General features: G+C 41.8%; 1 protein-coding gene and 1 non-coding gene across 3 annotated transcripts in view; both read left to right on the top strand.

The window, feature by feature from the left end:
• Positions 1-20,055, top strand: part of Slco1a2 (solute carrier organic anion transporter family member 1A2) — a 98,203-nt gene that overhangs the window by 29,910 nt on the left and 48,238 nt on the right. The gene's annotated exons all lie outside the window — the stretch shown is intronic.
• On the top strand, positions 4,494-4,619 carry LOC123456445. Its single transcript, XR_006634543.1, has one exon. It is a non-coding gene; the product is annotated as a U8 small nucleolar RNA (small nucleolar RNA).

The following is a 20,055-nucleotide window of genomic DNA, read 5'->3' as shown; positions in this document are numbered from 1 at the left end:
GAATTTTCCATCTCTGCAAAATAAAATTGATTTTTTCAAAAATTAAGTATTGCAGTAAAATGCAGTGATGTATGTAAAGTGACTTATATGAATGAACTAAGAATAACAAAAAAAATCTGGTTGTGCTCAAAGAGGAAAGCTAGTCACTGGGAGAGTACAACTAACCCTCGTAACAGCATGAACTTAGCTTCGTGGGCTTTCAGAAGTGTTTTGAAATGTAAGGATAAGAACTTTTTTTTCTTTTCAAGGTAGGGTCTCACTCTAGCCCAGGCTGACCTGGAATTCACTATGGAGTCTCAGGTGGCCTCGAACTCACGGCAATCCTCCTACCTCTGCCTCCCGAGTGCTGGGATTAAAGGCCTGCACCACCACACCTGGCAGAACTATTTTAAAGAAGGGCATCAAAGGAAAAAAAGTCATTTACAAGGAAATGAGGAAGACTGAAGTCATCAAAACAGCAACTTTACATCTAAGGATTTAAATGTCAGTAGGTCAATAGATACCTAATGGGTTGCATATAGGCACACAGCGTTTTGGTGACTTTTCCATCAGCTATGACGTAGAAAGATCACAATTATTTTAAAGACACATAGTTTATTCCCCCCTTAGCTTTGACAGAAAATGATTAATGTTTTGGCTTAGCAGAGCGATATCTCACTTGTTTTATAAACAGATTCGTTACTTTATTTTATATGTTGTTCTTTCTTTTTGCATCTCTGAATTATACTTGCTGATATTTTCAATAACATAGTGTCACACACAACTTCCACCTGTTAGCAAAATGTGCATGTTTGTGCAATTTGAAAAGGTAGATGCTCTCCAAGTAAAATAATTGCATGTATTGATCTAGTTTACTTGTTTAATGCTTAGTAACACAATTCGAGAGTGTTTGCTAGAGATTTCAGGAGGAAATAAACTTGTTTTTCATCCTCATTCTAATTATTCAGTGATTGCACAGTTTTAATAATTCTGTGAAATTTACTCATATTCCAAGAGAAAGTTTTCAAAATAAAATAAAATGCTTTCCTGTAAGAAGATACCACATCTAAAAAGTTGTAGATATTACTTTATAAATGATATCTAAACCCAGAGATCTTAGTTTTCATAGTTTAAAATTTATTTGCACGTGTGTGTGTGTGTGTGTGTGTGTGTGTATGCATGCATAGGAACACAGCAAGGTCTCTTTCTGCTGCAAGTGAATGCTGCAAATGAATCCAGATTTATATAGGTGGCCTGGGAATTGAACCCTAGCCTTCAGGCTTGGCAAGTAAGCACCTTTAACCACTGAGCCATCTCTCCCAGCCCAGAGGTATTATTGTAAAGTGTGAAACAGTTAGTTAGTGATCTAACTCAGACTAAAGCTGAGGTTTTCCTCACTGTCTAGTAATAAGGTGATAGTGAAGAAATTTTCCTTTTTATTTCTTTCTCTATTTTATTTCTCCTGAGCATGATTCTGAATTGATAGCAAGCCCATGACCATCCTAGAGAGTAGATACTTTATGTTATTTTTCATTATTTTTTGTTTATTTTAAATATTTATTTATGGGCTGGAGAGAAGGCTTAGCTGTTAAGGTGCTTGCCTGCGAAGCCTAAGAATCCAGGTTTGATTTTCCAGGTCCCATGTAAGCCAGATGCACAAGGTGGCTCATGCATTTGGAGTTTGTTTGTGGTGGCTAGAGGCCATGGTGTGCCCATTCTCTCTCTCTCTCTCTGTCTCAAATAAAAATAAACAATAAACAATTTAGCTGGGCGTGATGGTGCACACCTTTGATCCCAGCACTTGGGAGGCAGAGGTAGGAGGATTGCCATGAGTTCGAGGCCACCCTGAGACTCCAATGGTGAATTTCAGGTTGGCCTGGGCTAGAGTGAGACCCTACCTCGAAAAACCAAAAATAAATAAATAAACAAAAATAAGAAATAACCAATTTAAATATTTATTTATTTGGGTGGGGAGAGAAAGAATAGGCATGCTAGCACTTCTTGCTACTGCAAACAAAGTCCATATGCATGGGTCCTGGGGAATCAAGCCCAGGCCATCAGGCTTTGCAAGCAAGTGCTTTTAACCACAGATTAACTCTCCAGCCCCCATCTGGTTTCTTTAGCAAGGAAAGAAAAAGGTAGAGAAGACTTGATTAAAATAGGTACAGAAGACATCACATGAACCAGCTGTATGTGTGAACTCATTTGATCCACTTAAAAAATATTTTTATTTATTTATTTGCCAGAAGAGAAAAATAGAGAGAAGAAAGACAGACAGATAGAATGGGTAAGCCAGGGCCTCCAATCACTGCAAACAACTCCATGTGCTACTTTGTACATCTGGCTTTACACAGGTACAGGGAATCAAACCCTGGTCTTTAGGCTTTGCAGGCAAGTGCCTTAACCACTGAGCAATCTCTCCACTCCCTGATCCAGTTTTTCCTTTTATTTTTTATTATTGACAACTTCCATAATTATAGACAATAAACCATGATAATTCCCTCCCCCTCACTTTCCCCTTCACAACTCCACTCTCCATGATATCCCTTCCCCCTCTCAGTCAATCTCTCTTTTATTTTGACGTCATCATCTTTTCCTCCTATTATATTGGTCTTGTGTAGGTAGTGTTGGGCACTGTGTGTTCATGGATATCCAGGCCATTTTGTGTCTGGAAGAGTACATTGTAAGGAGTCCTGCCCTTCCTTTGGTTCTCACATTCTCCACGCAACTTCTTCCTCGATGGACCCTGAGCCTTGGAAGGTGTGATGGAGATATTTCAGGGCTGTGCACTCCTCTGTCACTTCTTCTCAGCAATATGATAAACTATTTTTCTTTCTTCTTCCCCTTCCTTCCTTCCTTTCCCTCCCCTCCCTTTCCCTTTCCCTTCCCTTTCCTTCTAATCCTTCCCATCTCCTTCCTTCCTTCCTTTCTTTTTTCTTTCTTCCTTTTTCCTTTCTCCAAATATCTGTCATCTACCATCACCTACCAATCACCACCTGTCTCTATATGTCATCTATCTATGTAGTCTCAGGGTGGCTTTGAACTCATGGTAATCCTCCAACCTTTGTCTCCCTAATTTTGGGACTAAATGCATGTGCCATCATGCCCAGTATATATTATCTAACTATTATTTCTTCCATCCAAGTTTAACCAGGTCTGATCCTGCTTAACATCCAAGATCAGATGAAATTATACACATTCAGGGTGCTATGTCCATAGACACATCTATCTGTGTATGTATGTATATATGTACCTACTATATCTATCTATCTTGTATCCATCCATCCATCATCTCTTATTTATCTATCTATATCATTTATCATCTAGCTATATCTATCAATCATCTATCTATATCTATCAATTATCTATCTATCTATCTATCAATCACTTCTTTTGGTCTGTTTTTAGGATGACTTTAAAATACTATTGCCTACCACTGAAATTTGATTTTATGCCAAGTAACTACTGTCTTAAGTAGATGTGATAAAATTAACTCACTCCAAACAGTCATTTCTTTACAATGCTAGACATTTCTTTATAACCACTGTGGTTGAGTTGTATCTAATTATGGAAAGGGATTTAAAGTGGTAATGCATATAGTCAAAGAAACTCTTATTAGGATTTGATTGCTTAAATAGACATTATAATAATTTAGGGGGAATGCTCTGTGATTATGTTTTAGGATAGCTCAGAGGCATAGCATATAATTAAAGCTGAAATCTAGATATTTTATAACCACTGTTAAAAAGTGTAATAATGTATGTCAAAAATTCTTTGAAAGATTAGAGGTTTGACTCTAAGCACAATCTGATGGGCTGAGGAAATTGCCAGGCTCTCTCACATTCAAGCTCACGTGCATTCACTCCCCCACATAGTTCTCCTCCCGGCATTTACAGGAAGTCAACTAACCCATGAACCAACCAAACAAGGAAATATAACTATTATTTTAATGCATTCCAGCATAAATGGATTAGAGGCATTTAATTACACTGTACTTTTGGCTGTGGATAGAAGGTTTCATCTCTATACATTCTGAACAAATATTTTTAGCTTCAGAGGTTCACAAAAGCTTTGCTTATAAAAATAGGAAAAGCAAGCCCGGCATGGTGGCACACACCTTTAATCCTAGCACTCAGGAGGCAGAGGGAGGAGGATCACTGTGAGTTCGAGGCTTCCTTGGGACTACATAATGAATTCCAGATCAGCCTGAGGTAGAGTGAGACCTTACCTCGAAAAACCAGTGTGTTCAAAAGTAGGCATTCTGGGCTGGAGAGATGGCTTAGTGGTTAAGCACTTGCCTGTGAAACCTAAGGACCCCAGTTCAAGGCTCAATTCCCCAGGACCCACGTTAGCCAGATGCACAAGGGGCACATGCGTCTGGAGTTCATTTGCAGTGGCTGGAGGCCCTGGCGTGCCCATTCTCTCTCTCTCTCTCTCTCTCTCTCTTTCTCTCTATCTGCCTCTTTCTCTCTTTGTTACTCTCAAAGAAATAAATAAAAATGAACAAGAACATTTTTTTAAAAAGTACGCATTCTTCCTTTTGGAGAGCAGAAAGGCCATGATAATTGGAGATGGCATGATTTGTTATTAAGATCTCTCTGTGATCAGTACTTGCAACACCCTAATTGCTCCTATCTGAAAGAAAAAGGAAAAAAGAAAAGAAAATGAAAATTTAAAATAGGCATTCTTGATTGTTGGTTGGTGTTTTTCAGGCACTGATCACACAGCCAGCAACAGCAGCACTCTTAATAGGATGATTCACATACAGTTGACAATAAGACTGGAGTCACCGAACTCAAGGCCTGTTGGGTTTTCATTGGCTCAGATCACTTAGAATTTGGCTTCACTGTGTCCATCCATCCTTTTTTTTTTTTTTTTTTAATGAGGTAGGGTTTTACTGTAGCTCAGGCTGACCTGGAATTTACTATGTAGTCTCAGGGTGGCCTCAAACTCATGGTGATCCTCCTACCTCTGCCTCCCGAGTGCTGGGGTTAAAGGTGTGCGCCACCATGCCTGGCTTTTCATCCATCCTTCTTTTGAATTTCCAGAAATGGTTCAGTTTAGGGGTTGCTATTCTAGACTGAAATGACTTGCGAGATCTAATTTTAACCTGTCAATCTATGAAATAAAACAGCAGCCATTCAGAGGTAGTTAATTAAAAGGTGGATGTAATTGGAAGCCTGTTATTTCTCCAAAAGCATATGGGATTTTAGAAGCGTCTTGTGCTTTGGAACTGATTGTTCAAGATGTGTGTTCCACAATTTTGTTTAGATCACTGACAGGAAAGCTCACTCTTGAAGCCAAGACAAACATCTCCTCTTCAGATCAGGTCGTCCTGGGACCCACAATATTTTCTTTGTCAGTTTTTGACATTTTACTGGTAATACTTATGAAAAAAAATTGTAAGACATCAAAAAAAAAAAAAAATGCAGGAAAACAAAGGTATGCTCCAGGAGACTGTGTGCCCTCTGGTGAGCTGGGAGAGATTTCCCTTGACTAAGTCTGCAGTGGGTTATGTAGTATGTTGTGGGAAACCACAGTAGTAAGTGATGCCTCGTTGATTTATATCCCTAGACACACTAGGAACTTGTCACCCCTGTGGTGCCTCATTGCCCTTGCCTGGGTTTGATACCTTAGTGCCTACATAAAGCCAGGTACTTTGATGGAGCCCCAGACCTAACTAGTCTAAGGCAGCAATTGAAGGTATGTTGATTAACTGCCTTAAAGGGGTTTCAACTTAGGCCAGCATGGTAGACCATTCCTTCTACCCCTTCCAGAAGTTAGCCAATCTGGGAAAAAAGTATAGTGTAAAAAGTAGAGAAGAAATCTCACCTGGCATCAGCCTGAGGAACAGAGGGAAAGAGTGGGATGGTGCATGTCAGATGGTAGAGTGATTAAGAGTTTTTTTTTTTTTAGCCCAGGTTGGCCTGGAATTCACTATGTCGTCTCAGGGTGGCCTTGAACTCATGGCGATCCTCCTACTTCTGCCTCCTGAGTGAGTGCTGGGATTAAAGGTGTGCGCCACCACACCCAGCGGGAGTGATTAAAAGTTTTAAGCAAGTTCTCTTTGACATTGTTTCACTTTAAGCAATCAGCTTTTCCCCCATTCAAGGTATTGAAAGAAGGACATGTGTGTATCTTAAACACACATCCGGGGCTGGGAAGATGGCTCAGTGAGGAAGCGCTTGCTGCAATTGCATGAAGACCCGAGTTTAGATCCCCAGAAGCCACGTAAATCATGGTGGTGTGTCCCTGTGTTTACAGCACTGGCGAGGCAGAGACAGGTCATTCTGGCCAGGCAGTCTAGAAGAAGCGGTGAGCTCTAGGTTCATCTAGAAAACACGTCCCTGAGAAAAAGGAGCAACTGTGCAAGACCTTCCACATCAACCTGCACACATGCACACACCAGGGCTCACACGTGTGCACACACGTGAGTCCACATGCATGCAAACATGTATACATACATATGCACAACACACATGCATATGTGGCAAAGCATAAACATCTCTCTTCCAAAATGCGGTCTTAGCAGGTTCTAGATCATGGCTTTTGCACCGGTGTTTGAAGCAGTAGGAGTGAGGGAATTTGCTCCTTCCTGCAGGTGGATTCACATTGACAAGGACCACAAATTGGGAGAGGACCTGCTATTCACGGGATTATGGCCCTTGGAAGCACTGCTTCATCTCCAATCAAAGAGAGCATGTGGAGAACGAGACTTTCCCAGTGGTGCCCAGCAGTCTGCCCTGGGGATACCTTTGCCAACGCTGCATAAACTACCTGAGACTTTTTAGGGTTGGGCTCAAAGAACAGGTCAAAGTCTGGTTATTGCTTTGGTGTCTATATCTAGGTGCTTAATGCTGAGAAGTGGCTGTGTGGCCGCCTTGCTTCTTGTTTTGAGCAACAATAGTAAATAATCGTTGTCCCGCATGTTTTCCTATTGAGAGCCTCTCAATACAGAGTAAAGGAGATGGAAATTGGAAATTGTGTTTTTGTTTTTTTTTTCTTGAGGCAAGCCCAACAGAAGGCCCCTTCCCTTTTTTTAATGAGAAAGAGAGAGAGTGAGACAGAGAGAGAGAGAGAGAGAGGGAATTGGCACATCAGGGCATCCAGCCACTGCAATTGACTGTAGATGTGTGCACCCCCTTGTGCGCATGAGTGACCTTGTGTGCTTGCATCCCTGGGTGTCTGGCTTAGGTGGGACCTGGAGAGTTGAACATCATCCACGCGCCTTAACCATGAAGCCACCCCTCCATCCTGGAAGCTGTGCTTTTTAAATGAACCATGTATACTATCAAAAAGAATCCCTCTGAATTACGACTTTACTTTTATCTGTATTGAATACTTGGCAAAGATGCATGTTACGTTCTTGTCACGATTTTGTGTAAACTGGTGAATTCTTCAAAGATCAAAGTATTGGAAGCCATCATTGGAACAGCCTGTTTGCTAAATTTGTTGGTCTATCAGAAATATCATGAATTATTTTTTGGGTTGTCTTCTTTTTTTTAAATTTTTTTTATTAACAACTTCCATGATTATAAAAAATACCCCATGGTGATACCCTCCCTCACCCCACTTACCCCTTTGAAACTCCACTCTCCATCATACCCCCTCCCCATCTCAATCAGTCTCTCTTTTACTTTTGATGTCTTGATCTTTTCCTCCTCTTATGATGGTCTTATGCAGATAGTATCAGGCACTGTGAGGCCATGGATATCCAGGCCATTTTGTGTCTGGAGAGAGTATGTTGTATGGAGTCCTGCCCTTCCTTTGGCTCTTACATTCTTTCCGCCACCTCTTCCGCATCAGACCCTGAGCCTTGGAAGGTGTGATAGAGATATTGCAGTACTGAGCACTGTGGTCATTTCTTTCCATCACCATGATACTTTCTGATTGTCCCAAGGTCACTGCATCTGAAAAGAGAAGATTCTCAACCAAAAGTGAGAGTAGCATTAGTATAAGGGTGTGAACATTAAGAGAAGTGCTTACTGGGCAGTTTGATAAGCATAGTATATACATTTGGCCAGACAACAGCAGACGTTACACCCCTAGGGCTTGTGATTAGCCCTGTTTTAAGTTTTCAGTATCAAGGATGTATTCCCTTCCCAAGGAGCGGGCCTCCACTTCAATTAGAGGGCAGTTGGTTTCCCCCATAACAGACATGCCACTATTGCACCCATTGGCTCATTTGGCCTGGTTGGCCAAATATAAGCCTTGCAGTATCCGCTGATGAGTATCTTCACTGGTGATTTCTCTTTCTCCCATTGAACTGCATGCAGAATGGCTTCTTCCAGCTTTCTGTCAGCTGGTCTACATGGAGTAGGTTATCAGCTCAGTTCCAGCAAGATTTCTCAGTGGCCTTGCAGTAGGTTGTTTTCTTTTAAGGTAGTCAGTCTCACTGTAGCCGAGGCTGACCTGGAATTCACTGTGCAGTGTCAGGTTGGCCTTGAACTCACAGAGAACCTCCAACCTCTGCCTCTCAAGTACTGGTATTGAAGGCATATGCCACTATGCCCAGCTCCAGAAATATCATTTAAGGGATTATTCTATATGAGCATATTGAATGATTCTGTATGTGATTTTCTATATTAAATTAATATGAATATGTAATTTATTGAAATATTAAGGAACCCATCAGGGAACATACTCCCTAGGAATATATTCTTAGTAAATATATTTCTGGATAATTGTAGTTGCCATCTTCATGTATATTTTTAACAGGCGGAAGATATTTAATTAGTTTATTATTCTTTACTATTGCATAAATCATGTTATATAACACAATTTTCTATGCTTGAAAATACATTTAAATACATGCTTTTATATATTTCTTAACTTTTTTTAAATCTTCACCTTTGTTTATTTCACCCTTGAACACAAACAAAAATATTAAGCAATAATCATGTCCCAATGGCTTTCATTTATCATCTATAATCATAGGTTGACTAAGAACACAAGAGCTGAGAGGAAAATCAGTGTTGGCATTATGTGAGAATCAATTAAGCTTATGGAATTTGCAATAAAGAAATATTGTATATTTTATTATTATCTGTAAATACCAGTACAGTTTGTAACAAACCACCATGTGTCAATGGGCACCATCTTTCCATGGAGAACAGATCTGATGCCCTTCCTCACTCTTTCCTCTGTGAGTTTGGAAAGCCAGTGGTAACCCGTCTACGTGTTTTCCTTTACACCCATGGAAAAGAGTGGAGGGAGAATGTGGGGCAGCTGGCGATAGCTGCCATCATTGGCTAATTCGTTCTTTTGTGTGTGTGGTGTGCATACATGTTCCTAAGTGTATTGGTATACATGCATATGTGTGTCCCTGTGTGTGAACATGCACGTGTGTGCATATGCATGCATGTATGTAGGTGAAAGGTCAGTGTTGTGTATACTCTTCAGCTATTCTCTGCTCTTGTTTTTTAAAATATATATATATATATAAACATATATATTTTTAATTGACATCTTCTATACTTACAGACCATCGTATTTCCCTTCCCTCTGTCCCCCACTTTCTTAGCTATTTTTTTTTTTTTTTTTGGTTTTTCAAGGTAGGGTCTCATTGTAGCCCAGGCTGACCTGGAATTCACTATGGAGTCTCAGGGTGGCATCAAACTCTTGGTGATCCACCTACCTCTGCCTCCCGAGTGCTGGGATTAAAGGTGTGCACAACCATGCCCAGCTTTCTTAACTTTTTTATTGACAAATTCCATAATTATAGACAATAAACCTTGATGACCCCCTCCCCTCACCCACTTTCTCCTTCACAAATCCACGCTCCATCATAGCCCCTCCCCCTCTCAATTAGTCTTCCTTTTATTTATTTTTAAATATTTTATTTATTTGAGAGGAAGAGACAGAGAAAGAGGCAGTTAGAGAGATAGGGAAAGAGAGAGAGAGAATGGGCACACAAGGGCCTTTAGCCACTGCAAACAAACTCCAGATGCATGCGCCACCTTGTGCATCTGGCTTATGTGGAACCTGGGGAATACACTTGGGTCCTTAGGCTTCACAGGCAAAGAGCCTTAACCACTCAGCAATCTCTCCAATCCCTCTCTTTTATTTTGATGTCCTTGTCTTTTCCTCCTATTATGAGGGTCTTGTGTAGGTAGAACCAGGTGATACTTTTATATATTTTATACATGTGTTAGATAATAGTCATATAAGAGACTAGTATACCTCACATTTGAAAGCCTGAACATAGTTGAAAATGTATTTGATAAGAATGCATATTTTTTAACATTTTAACATATATATATATATTTAAATTAATATAATAACATAACATGAAGTGTTTGAGTACGTTTTCAAGTTTGATAACGTTAGCAGGTTTGACATTTGTTATATTGATGTCGCTGATCTCTGGTTTTATTCTTTTACCAATCTACTTAAGGTGGTGGTCTGCCACAGCTTGGAATGGAAAAATACATTTGAGTTTCATGATTTGTTTAGCTTTGCCTCCTTGGCTTCTGTATTGCTCTAATAGAAGGTAATTAAAAATTAAATGTCATTTTCCAAATGGTGCCATGAATACACGCCCCCACATTAATGATGACCCTGAATGCCTCAGGACTGGCTGGCTACCTAGATAAACACAGCGTGACTACCATGGTCGCCGTCCCAAGTGAAGGGCGACACTGAGGTTCTGCTGGAGATCAAGACCTGCGCTTTGGATCCAACATTAGGAATAGTCTGCGCTATAAAGTGCTGTGGTCACATCATGAACACCGATCTACCGAATTATGATTCCATTTCATAAAACCTGAAGGAAGTGGGTTCCGTATGAATATGTGACCTTCTTGAGTACTTAATCTTCATCTTCATAAGGGGATTTGCACCTTGAAAAATCACTGGTTATAGAAAACCCTACAATTGTCCTTAGCAACACCAAAGACAAAACAAAACAAAACAAACAAACACAAAAAAACCTAAAGGATAAAAATCAAGACAAATTCCAAAAATACCTGGAGGCTAAAATGCATCTTTGAGTTTTTATAACCCTTCATTTTTTTGGGGCGGAGGGGGGTTTGAGGTAGGATGTCACTTTAGCTCAGGCTGACCTGGAGTTCACTTTGTAGTCTCAGGGTGGCCTCGAACTCATGGCAATCTTCCTACCTCTGCCTCCTGAGTGCTTGGATTAAAGGTGTGTGCCATCATGCCCAGCTAATTTTTTTTTTTTTTTTTTTTTTTAGTTTTTTGAGGTAGGGTCTCACTCTAACTCAGGCTGACCTGGAATTCACTGTGTAGTCTCAGGGTGGTCTTGAACTCAAGGCGATCCTCCTACCTCTGCCTCCCAAGTACTAGGATTAAAGGCATGTGACACCACGCCTGGCTTCCAGCTCATTTTTTTTTAATGATAAAAAGTATTCTCATATGGAGTTTATGTGAGTAAATATTATTTAGGTTTATTTGAATATCAAGAGGGACAACTATTCTTCCTCAGCCCTGACTTGAGGTCAACGCTAGCTAGTCCTGCCTGCAGAACACCTGCCATTAATTTGCTCATTTTGTTTCACTATGAGTTTAATTTTCCATGGTATTCATTTGAGGAAGAAAGTACTGTAGTTTATGAAAGATCTAAAAAGACCTTCCAGATCAAATATATTTATCCGTTTGACTTGTACTGTGCATATGTGAACCAGTCTCTTTTTAAAAACTAACATTTAATTTTTCACTTTTCACCTTTTCATATGTCTATTTTGATCTTATTCTCCCCCAACTACCCTTTACTATCCCCCTTCTCACTAATACTTTCTTTTCCCTCCATTAATCCACACCTTACTTTCATGCCCTCTCCCTTTCACCCAGTGCATCACGCTGGCATGGGTGGAAGCTACTTACCAGTGACTGTACCACTGTTGAACCTGAGTCTCTGTCTTCCAGGAGCCACTCGGTACCATTAGCTACTCTGGGAGGTCACAGGTTCTCCCCCAGGGCCTGCGTCTTTCGCCATAGGCTTTTGGCCAGTACCAGCCATGAGTTCCCATTGGTTACTCCTACTTCACTCAAACTATTATTTTACCAGCAGGCTTATCTTGCCTAGCCAGTTGACCACGGTGTACACAGGGTTGGCAGGAGCGTTCATGGATCTCCACCCCCAGCAACTCATCGAATCCCTTCTGGCACGAAGAAAGCTGACTGGCCCAGAGGAAGTGTCCAGCTCACTTCCAGCTTGGTTTCTAGGCCTTGTAACCATAAGGTGTGGGAGGAGGAACCAAAATAATGGTATGTAAATAACCCATATGGAAACCTACTTCTCCCACATGGGTGAATAAAGCTGCTTGCAGAAGTCACAGGTTGTTAACTGAAAATCCCAGTGCCAGGGATCAGATTCTTCCTCAAGCGTTGATGGTCAAGGAGGCTAGACAGACCCCTGAAATAATGTGGGTTTTTCCCATTTCTCTTGGTTGCCCACCCAAACTACATGGTAAGTTCTTGTTGAAGACACCACAGTACTTTCAATTAAAAAAAAAAAACAAACCCAAAAAACAAAACACAACTAATGAAAAAGCTCTTACCTGCTTGGAGTCAAGTGTGGTGGCGCACACCTTTAATTCCAGCATTCAGGAGGCAGAGGTAGGAGGATGGCTGTGAATCTGAGGCCAGCCTGAGACTACAGAGTGAATTCCAGGTCAGCCTGGGCTAGCATGAGACCCTAGCTCAAAAAAAAAAAAAAAACAAACAAATTATGTATGTGTATATATGTATATATATACTTATATATGCTTGATAAGGGCATGCACAATTTAAAATGTAAAGTCAGTAATATATTAGTGTAAATGTATTAATTCGATGATCTTTCTGCCAAGGGAGGTGTAGAGCTCAGGGAAGGCAGTGGGTCATGAGGAGTCTATTCTTAAACCTCTGTTGTGCCGAGTACTGTATTCACTGTGGGTCTCGGGGACGGTGCATAAGGGATGCAAGTCCTCTGCATTATTAGTTTTTTTAATTCTTATTGGAGTAAAGATTATATATAGTTCTGTCAGTATAAAAATCTCTCAAAGGTAGCACATATAATTTTTAAACCCTTGAGCATTTACATTTAAAAAAGTGTTTGTTACGGTTTTATACATACACACAAGGAGATAAGAGGTAGGAAGGGAGTGGCCACCTACCGTTATGTTATTGAGAGGTATTGTGACATTTTGTTATCTGTCCCAGCTGGTGAAAACAGGTTCCGCCAAATACATGCCATGAGCGTTTTCTCTCCTTGCATAAGATAGCCACATTGAAGGCTCCCTCCTCCCTTGTGCAAACATGTAGATTGGGTGGTTTTTATTTACTTTTTTTTTTTTTTTCTGGGAAGAAGGAAGATTAGTAATCCCTTTGTCAGAAGATGGCTTCCTTGGCAGGCGTCACCTTGGAAGGAAGCAATGAGACAGGTACAAGTCTGAGGAGGCGTGGAGGACGAGCAAATGTCGGGACATTCTCCATCTCTGCCTCACGGGTGCCGTGTTACTCACAGGCGATGAAGACAATGACAATAACTTGTCTCTTCAGGTCACAGATGTGCACATGTGGTTGTGCTTGCACACACATGTAACATATGTGTGGTTTTTTACAGAGCATCTAGGCGTGTTAAGCTGATTAGAGGTATGCGGTGCTAATATTCTCCTATACAAATTACACAGACTTGCCAATCCTCCTTTATATTTAAGGTACATCCTTATATGTTATTTATGTATTTATTAGAGAGAATGGGAGTGTCAGGCCTTCTAGCCACTGCAAACACACTTCAGTCACATGCACCACCTTGTGCACCTTGCTTTATGTGGGCACTGGGGGTTCAAACCTGGGGGTTATTAGGCTTTGAAGGCAAGCACCTTAACCACTTAAGCCATCTCTCCTGCCCCAAATTACATTTTTATGAAACCCCACAATACCCCATTACAGAGAAGTGCATCAGAATGTGCTATTTTAGAATTAGTTTACTCAAAATTCCATTAGGTAGGGTTAGAGAGATGGTTTAATGGCTAAGACACCTGCCTGTGAAGCCTAAGGACCCATATTTGACTCTCCAGGTCCCACATAAGCAAGAAGCATAAGGTGACCCAAGCATATAAAACTGGCCAAGCATGCAAGTTGGCCTTTCCTTCTGGAGTTCAACTGCAGTGGCTGGAGGCCTTGGCACACCAGTTCTCTCTCTCTCGTTAAAAAATACGGGGGGGCTGGAGAGATGGCTTAGCGGTTAAGTGCTTGCCTGTGAAGCCTAAGGACCCCGGTTCAAGGCTCGGTTCCCCAGGTCCCACGTTAGCCAGATGCACAAGGGGGCGCACGCATCTGGAGTTCGTTTGCAGAGGCTGGAAGCCCTGGCGCGCCCATTCTCTCTCTCTCCCTCTATCTGTCTTTCTCTCTGTGTCTGCCGCTCTCAAATAAAAAAATAAAAAAATAAAAAAATAAAATTTTTTTTTTAAAAAAAGGCCTGTTTTTTGCTCTCACCTAAAAAAAAAAAATCTATTAACTAGACAAATACTACTGTGGCCCATGGAGAGGAAAGTGTTAACAGACTATCAAGAAATGCCTATTTAACTCTCTGCATTGGTCCGGCCCATGATATTTCAAATGAAAGGTACCTGGGCAAATTACACTCATTTGCTTTTTTCTTTGTTTGTTTGTTTGTTTTTGGTTTTGTTTTCCCTGACCAAGAACTCTTTTGCCATCGTGTGATGAGTTTGAAGACAGACTGTCACGAACTCACAATTATGACCTGATGAGTAATGAAACTAAATGTTATCTAGTTATATAAACCAGTGACTCATGAGTCATAATTAAAGGCCTTTTGTGGAAACTCAAGAAAAATGAAGCCTTTGAGCTGCAGCCAACCTGCACCTTATTTCTTTCTTTGGTCCTGTTAGTCAGAATTCTTCCTGTAATGGACGCGATTTGCACGGAACTCAGCTGAGCTGCATTCAGTTCATATTAAACACACGTCTACCTATGTTCATACTAACCTTCAGGGAGCTGATTTATACATTTCTTGGTGAACTTGAGATCACCCTTGAATGTTTGGGATACTGACTTGATTCCATACAGCCTCGTGGTGAAGAGAACTGATAATAACGATCTCCTGACTCATGGCACAGGCATCTATCTTAAATCTTTTAAAGGCAAACCATTTGATAACTTGAATTTTCATTCGGCTTTCTCTTTAGTCAGGCACTGTTATTTATCTTGAACTTATTCACTACGTTTTGGGGGAGGTACTGGTCCTTTGCCAACTCTTATTTCTCCTCCATATGCAATAGTGTTGTCCTCAACTAGGTGGCATAATGAATTCTTTGTGGTTGTATCTATGTTAACAAACACCCTTAATGGGAAGTTACCATATACTATAGAGCCTCTTTCTTTCTGAACAATTTTAGGCATTTGCACAGGGGTGGCTTGTGGGCATGCAGGACCTCTTGCCACTCCAAATGAACACCTGACTTAGGTGCCACTTCTAGGTTCCAGATTATATAGATAGCTTGTATATATATACACATAATATTATGTTATTATTATTATTGTGAACAACATACTTCTTATGGATACATCATGTGCTGGTACCCCCTTTTCCCTCATCCCTGCCCCCATTCCATTGGGGACCCGCCTCAGTGGGACTGCAGGCATTCCTCATGGGGTTGTGGGTTATGTGTTGTGGGAGCAGCAGTCAGTTATTTGGGGGGAAGGAAGTGCCTCTGTGCATGATGTCTCAGCCTGTGGCTCTTACAACTTTTCCGCCCCCTCTTCCACAAAAATTCCCTGAGCCTTGGTGGGTAATTTTAAGTCCAGAGATGAGCTCTTAGCAGCCTCTAGATCTCTGCTTTGGTAGGTGCTGAGTGTCCTCAGCGCCTGTCTCCCTCACCCTGGTGCTAATTATCAGGAACAGTGTGGAAGCAGCACTCTTGCTCATCTCCCTGGTTCCTCTGCGGATTCAGCTGTGGCTTGGCTGACGTTTTAGAGGTAGTTAACCTTGCTAAATTCTGACAAAGCAGAACAGATTCTCCAGTGGAGAGTGAAGTCAGCATAGTTTAAATGGGATAAGCATATACTAATTACTTAATGTATCCATCCACCTCAGGGCACTTGGATTGATATCATATTTTAGCTACTATGAATAGTGTTCTAATAACCATGAGCATGTAAGTATCCATTTTTGGTTTTGTGAGGTAGGGTCTCACTCTAGCCCAGGCTGACCTGGAATTCACTATGGAGTCACAGGGTGGCTTCAAACTCGTGATCCTCCTACCTCTGCCTCCCGAGTGCTGGGATTAAAGGCCTGTGTCACCATGCCTGGCTATCCTTTTTATATAGTTATTCCATCTCATTGGTATGTAGAACTGATGGATCATATAGCAACTCTATCTTTTATTTATTTATTTATTTTGAGAGAGGGAGGCAGATAGAGAGAATGGGCATGCCAGGGACTCCAGCCACTGCGAAGGAACTCCAGACGTTTGCACCATCTTGTGCATCTGGCTTATGTGGGTCCTGCAGAATCAAACCTGGGTCCTTAGGCTTTGCAGGCAAGCACCTTAGCCACTAAGCCGCCTCTCCAGTCCAGTTGTATTTTTAAGTGTCCTGTGACGGACCAATCACTCTCCACATAGAAACATTGTTCCAAGGCTTTTGAGTTGCATGCATTTGAGCCTCTTTTCATACAAGGTTGATGACCAGGTGAGCCATCTCATACTAACCTGGAAGAATGTCTGTCATCTCTAACTTTTTTTATTTTTTATTTATTTATTTATTTAATTTTATTTATTTGAGAGCGACAGACACAGAGAGAAAGACAGAGGGAGAGAGAGAGAATGGGCATGCCAGGGCCTCCAGCCTCTGCAAACGAACTCCAGATGCGTGCGCCCCCTTGTGCATCTGGCTAACGTGGGACCTGGGGAACCGAGCCTCAAACCGGGGTCCTTAGACTTCACAGGCAAGTGCTTAACCGCTAAGCCATCTCTCCAGCCCATGTCATCTCTAACTTTGAGGCTACCACTGGGTAGAGCTGGAGAACACCAGCAGGTCACCTCTGGCTCAATTAATATTAATTATATAATCAATATTAGATCTGCTGATATTAAGGAGCTTTGATGAAGTCATAGATATGCAGATATAACTCTACAGAGACATGAAAAATCTAGACTAACTGCTTCCAGGAATGGCTTGTGCCTTCTTAAGCTGTTGGTGACTGACCTTGAAGGCTCGACTTCTGTCTTGGTTGATTACCTCATAACCTACTTCCCTCAATAGCCATATAGTGGATGTGACAGAGCCAACATCATGGGCGGTTCTGGCCACATGGCCACTTGATGTCTGCTGGTCCATCATATCCACAGCCTCATATCTGCAGATAGCATGTATCTGGGAATGGTAGGTTTCTCTGCTGTGACTCTGTTACTTGAGGTTGCCATGACTTTCATGTGTCTTTTTGCACCACGGATATCTCTGTACATGTGCTCCACTTTCCCTCCATCATAAAAATGTATAAATTCTTGTGTTTTTTTTTTTTTTCTGGTAGGGGTAGAAATTAACAGAAAACCCATATCAAGGTTGTATAGCTTGTACCTTGAAGCCATGCTAATCTGCTTTAGAAAAGATATCACATCTCTCTGGGTTTGTCTATGGAATTGTCTATTGCAGGGGGTCATAGTGGCACATTAAAAGGAAATAAGGAAAGGAATGCTGCATTTTTGTTTTGTCTTTTATGGTGGCACTAATACTGATGTTATCTGTATATCACTATGACAGTTCTTATTCTACCAGCTGTGGAAATAAACGCTTTGCCACAGAATTTTTTCTTGTTACATAAATTAACCCGTTTATTATAGGCTAAGATGTCTCAAATGATGGCACCTCTGCTGGTTTTCAATCTCCTCCGTCTTCTGGCGGCATACTTAACTGTGATGGCTGAAATCTTTGTAGGTCTATGCCCTGCTGACCACTATTTTCATGTAGGAACCACAGTGCATGATGTTCACAACCCATCTCTTTTATTTGTAGTTTGTTTTTTCTTTTAGAGAGAGGATGAGAGAGCAACAGAGAGAGAGAGAGAGAGAGAGAGAGAGAGAGAGAGAATTGGCACTCCATGGCCTCAGCCACTGCAATTGAACTCTAGATTCTTGTGCCACCTAGTGGGCATGTGCAACCTTGCACTTGCCTCACCTTTGTGAGTCCGGCTTACTGGGATCTGAAGAGTTGAACATGGGTCCTTAGGCTTTGCAGGCAAGCACCTTAACCGCTAAGCCATTTGTCCAGCCCCACAACCCATCACTTTATCTTGGTTTTACTACAGGAGGAGCAAGTGTACTTGGTGTGCTGGATAATTTCAACTCTCTTCATCGTTTTCGGGAGGAAGGCACCACACCAGTGACAACACCATCCTTCTTCATGCGTTTAGACATGTCTTCGTGACTTGAGCCAGTCCACCAAGGCTATTGAAGTAATGTGGAGGCTCTCTCATCCACCAAGCCTGTCCTTCTAACTCAGGGAAACCCTAACCCTAACCATGCGTGCTGTGTGTCTGTGAATCTAGCAGACGTCCTGTGAGCCACATCTGCACTTGGACATTGTCTACTTGCCCATACACACCTAGGCAACAGGAAGTATGAATTTTACAGATTTTAGATACTCAGACCCCATGTGCGAGTCCTTGACACGTTTCAGTACTTCCCTTTCCAGCGCGCATTACCTTAGTAGGAGGACACGTCGCGTGTTGTGTGAGGGCTGATATCACGTCCTGCTGGGCTTGTGCTTGTAGAGGTGGAATTTGCCCTGTCTCTTGGGGGCAGAGCCTCTCCACTCAGTAGTTTGCAAGTCGCAAACTGATTCAGATTGGGAAATGGAATGCGAACGCTTTACTGTAAATAATGCTCTCAGTCACCCAGTAACCCTCCATTGGCTACTTTTGATTATGTAGATTGAGGAGTGTTGCACTCAGGTTCACACTGCTAGTAGAAGTCACCCGATCAAGAGCAGCTTGTGGATTAAAAAAAAAAAAAAGGTTTATTTTGGCTTATAAAACTCTAGGGGCAGCTCCATGCTGGCAGGGGAAAATGACAGCATTGGCAAAGGGTGGACATCACCTCCTGGCCAACATCAGGTGGACAACAGTAGCAGGAGAGTGTGCCAAGCACTGGCAAGGGACACTGGCTGTAAAACGCATAAGCCTGGGCTGGAGAAATGGCTTAGTGGTTAAGCACTTGCCTGTGAAGCCTGAGGAGCCCGGTTCGAGACTCGATTCCCCAGGACCCATGTTAGCCAGATGCACAAGGGGACACATGCATCTGGAGTTCGTTTGCAGTGGCTGGAGGCCCTGGCGTGCCCACTCTCTCTCTCTCTCTCTCTCTCTCTTCCCCTCTTTCTCTGTCTGTCACTCTCAAATAAATAAATAATAAACAAAATTAAAAAAACAAAACAAAACAAAACAACAACAAAAAAAAACTGCATAAGCCTGCTCCCCAAAATACACTGCCTCCAGGAGGCTTTAATTCCCAAATCTCCATCAGCTGGGAACCTAGCATTCAAAACACCTGAGTTGATGGGGGACACAGGTGAGCAACTTTGGCACCCATCTTCCTTGCATGCAGGGGCTTCCCGTTTGATTTCATTCTTCTAATACTTTCTGAAGTTCACATCTCGCTGGTTACCATACTCCTTGCTATCCTTTGAGCATGGCCTGCCTTCCTCAAAAACTTATGTGGAAACTTAATCTCCATTGTGAGAGAAGAAGAGATGAGGTCGGGTCAGACTCCTAAGAAATGATTAGGCTTCTGCCTTCACTGCACGTATTAATTCCGTGACTTGCTGAATAGACTGACGTGTTTTGGTTGGCTCTGTTGTGAAAAGCCACTTTAGCTGTGTCTCTGAAGCAAACCCTTTCTCTTGCCATGAGATGTCTAGTGGGGTCAGCACTCTGCCAACAAGGCCATTACTAAGTGGCTGTCAACCTTGGACCAAGACTATCATCTCAAATCAGCCTCTTTACTACTTACCCAATGTGCAATGCTGTGTCCCTGACAGCAGCTTGGACGTTAGCCTCGCCTGCCTCTGCCTAGAATTGGGAGTCAGCTGTTTGGATTTAACAGCGGGGTCATG

Source organism: Jaculus jaculus, chromosome 22 (assembly GCF_020740685.1).
Source record: "Jaculus jaculus isolate mJacJac1 chromosome 22, mJacJac1.mat.Y.cur, whole genome shotgun sequence".
NCBI classification, from domain to species: domain Eukaryota; kingdom Metazoa; phylum Chordata; class Mammalia; order Rodentia; family Dipodidae; genus Jaculus; species Jaculus jaculus.
The sequence above is the reverse complement of the archived record's forward strand: the minus strand, read 5'-3'. Positions and strand labels throughout refer to the sequence as shown.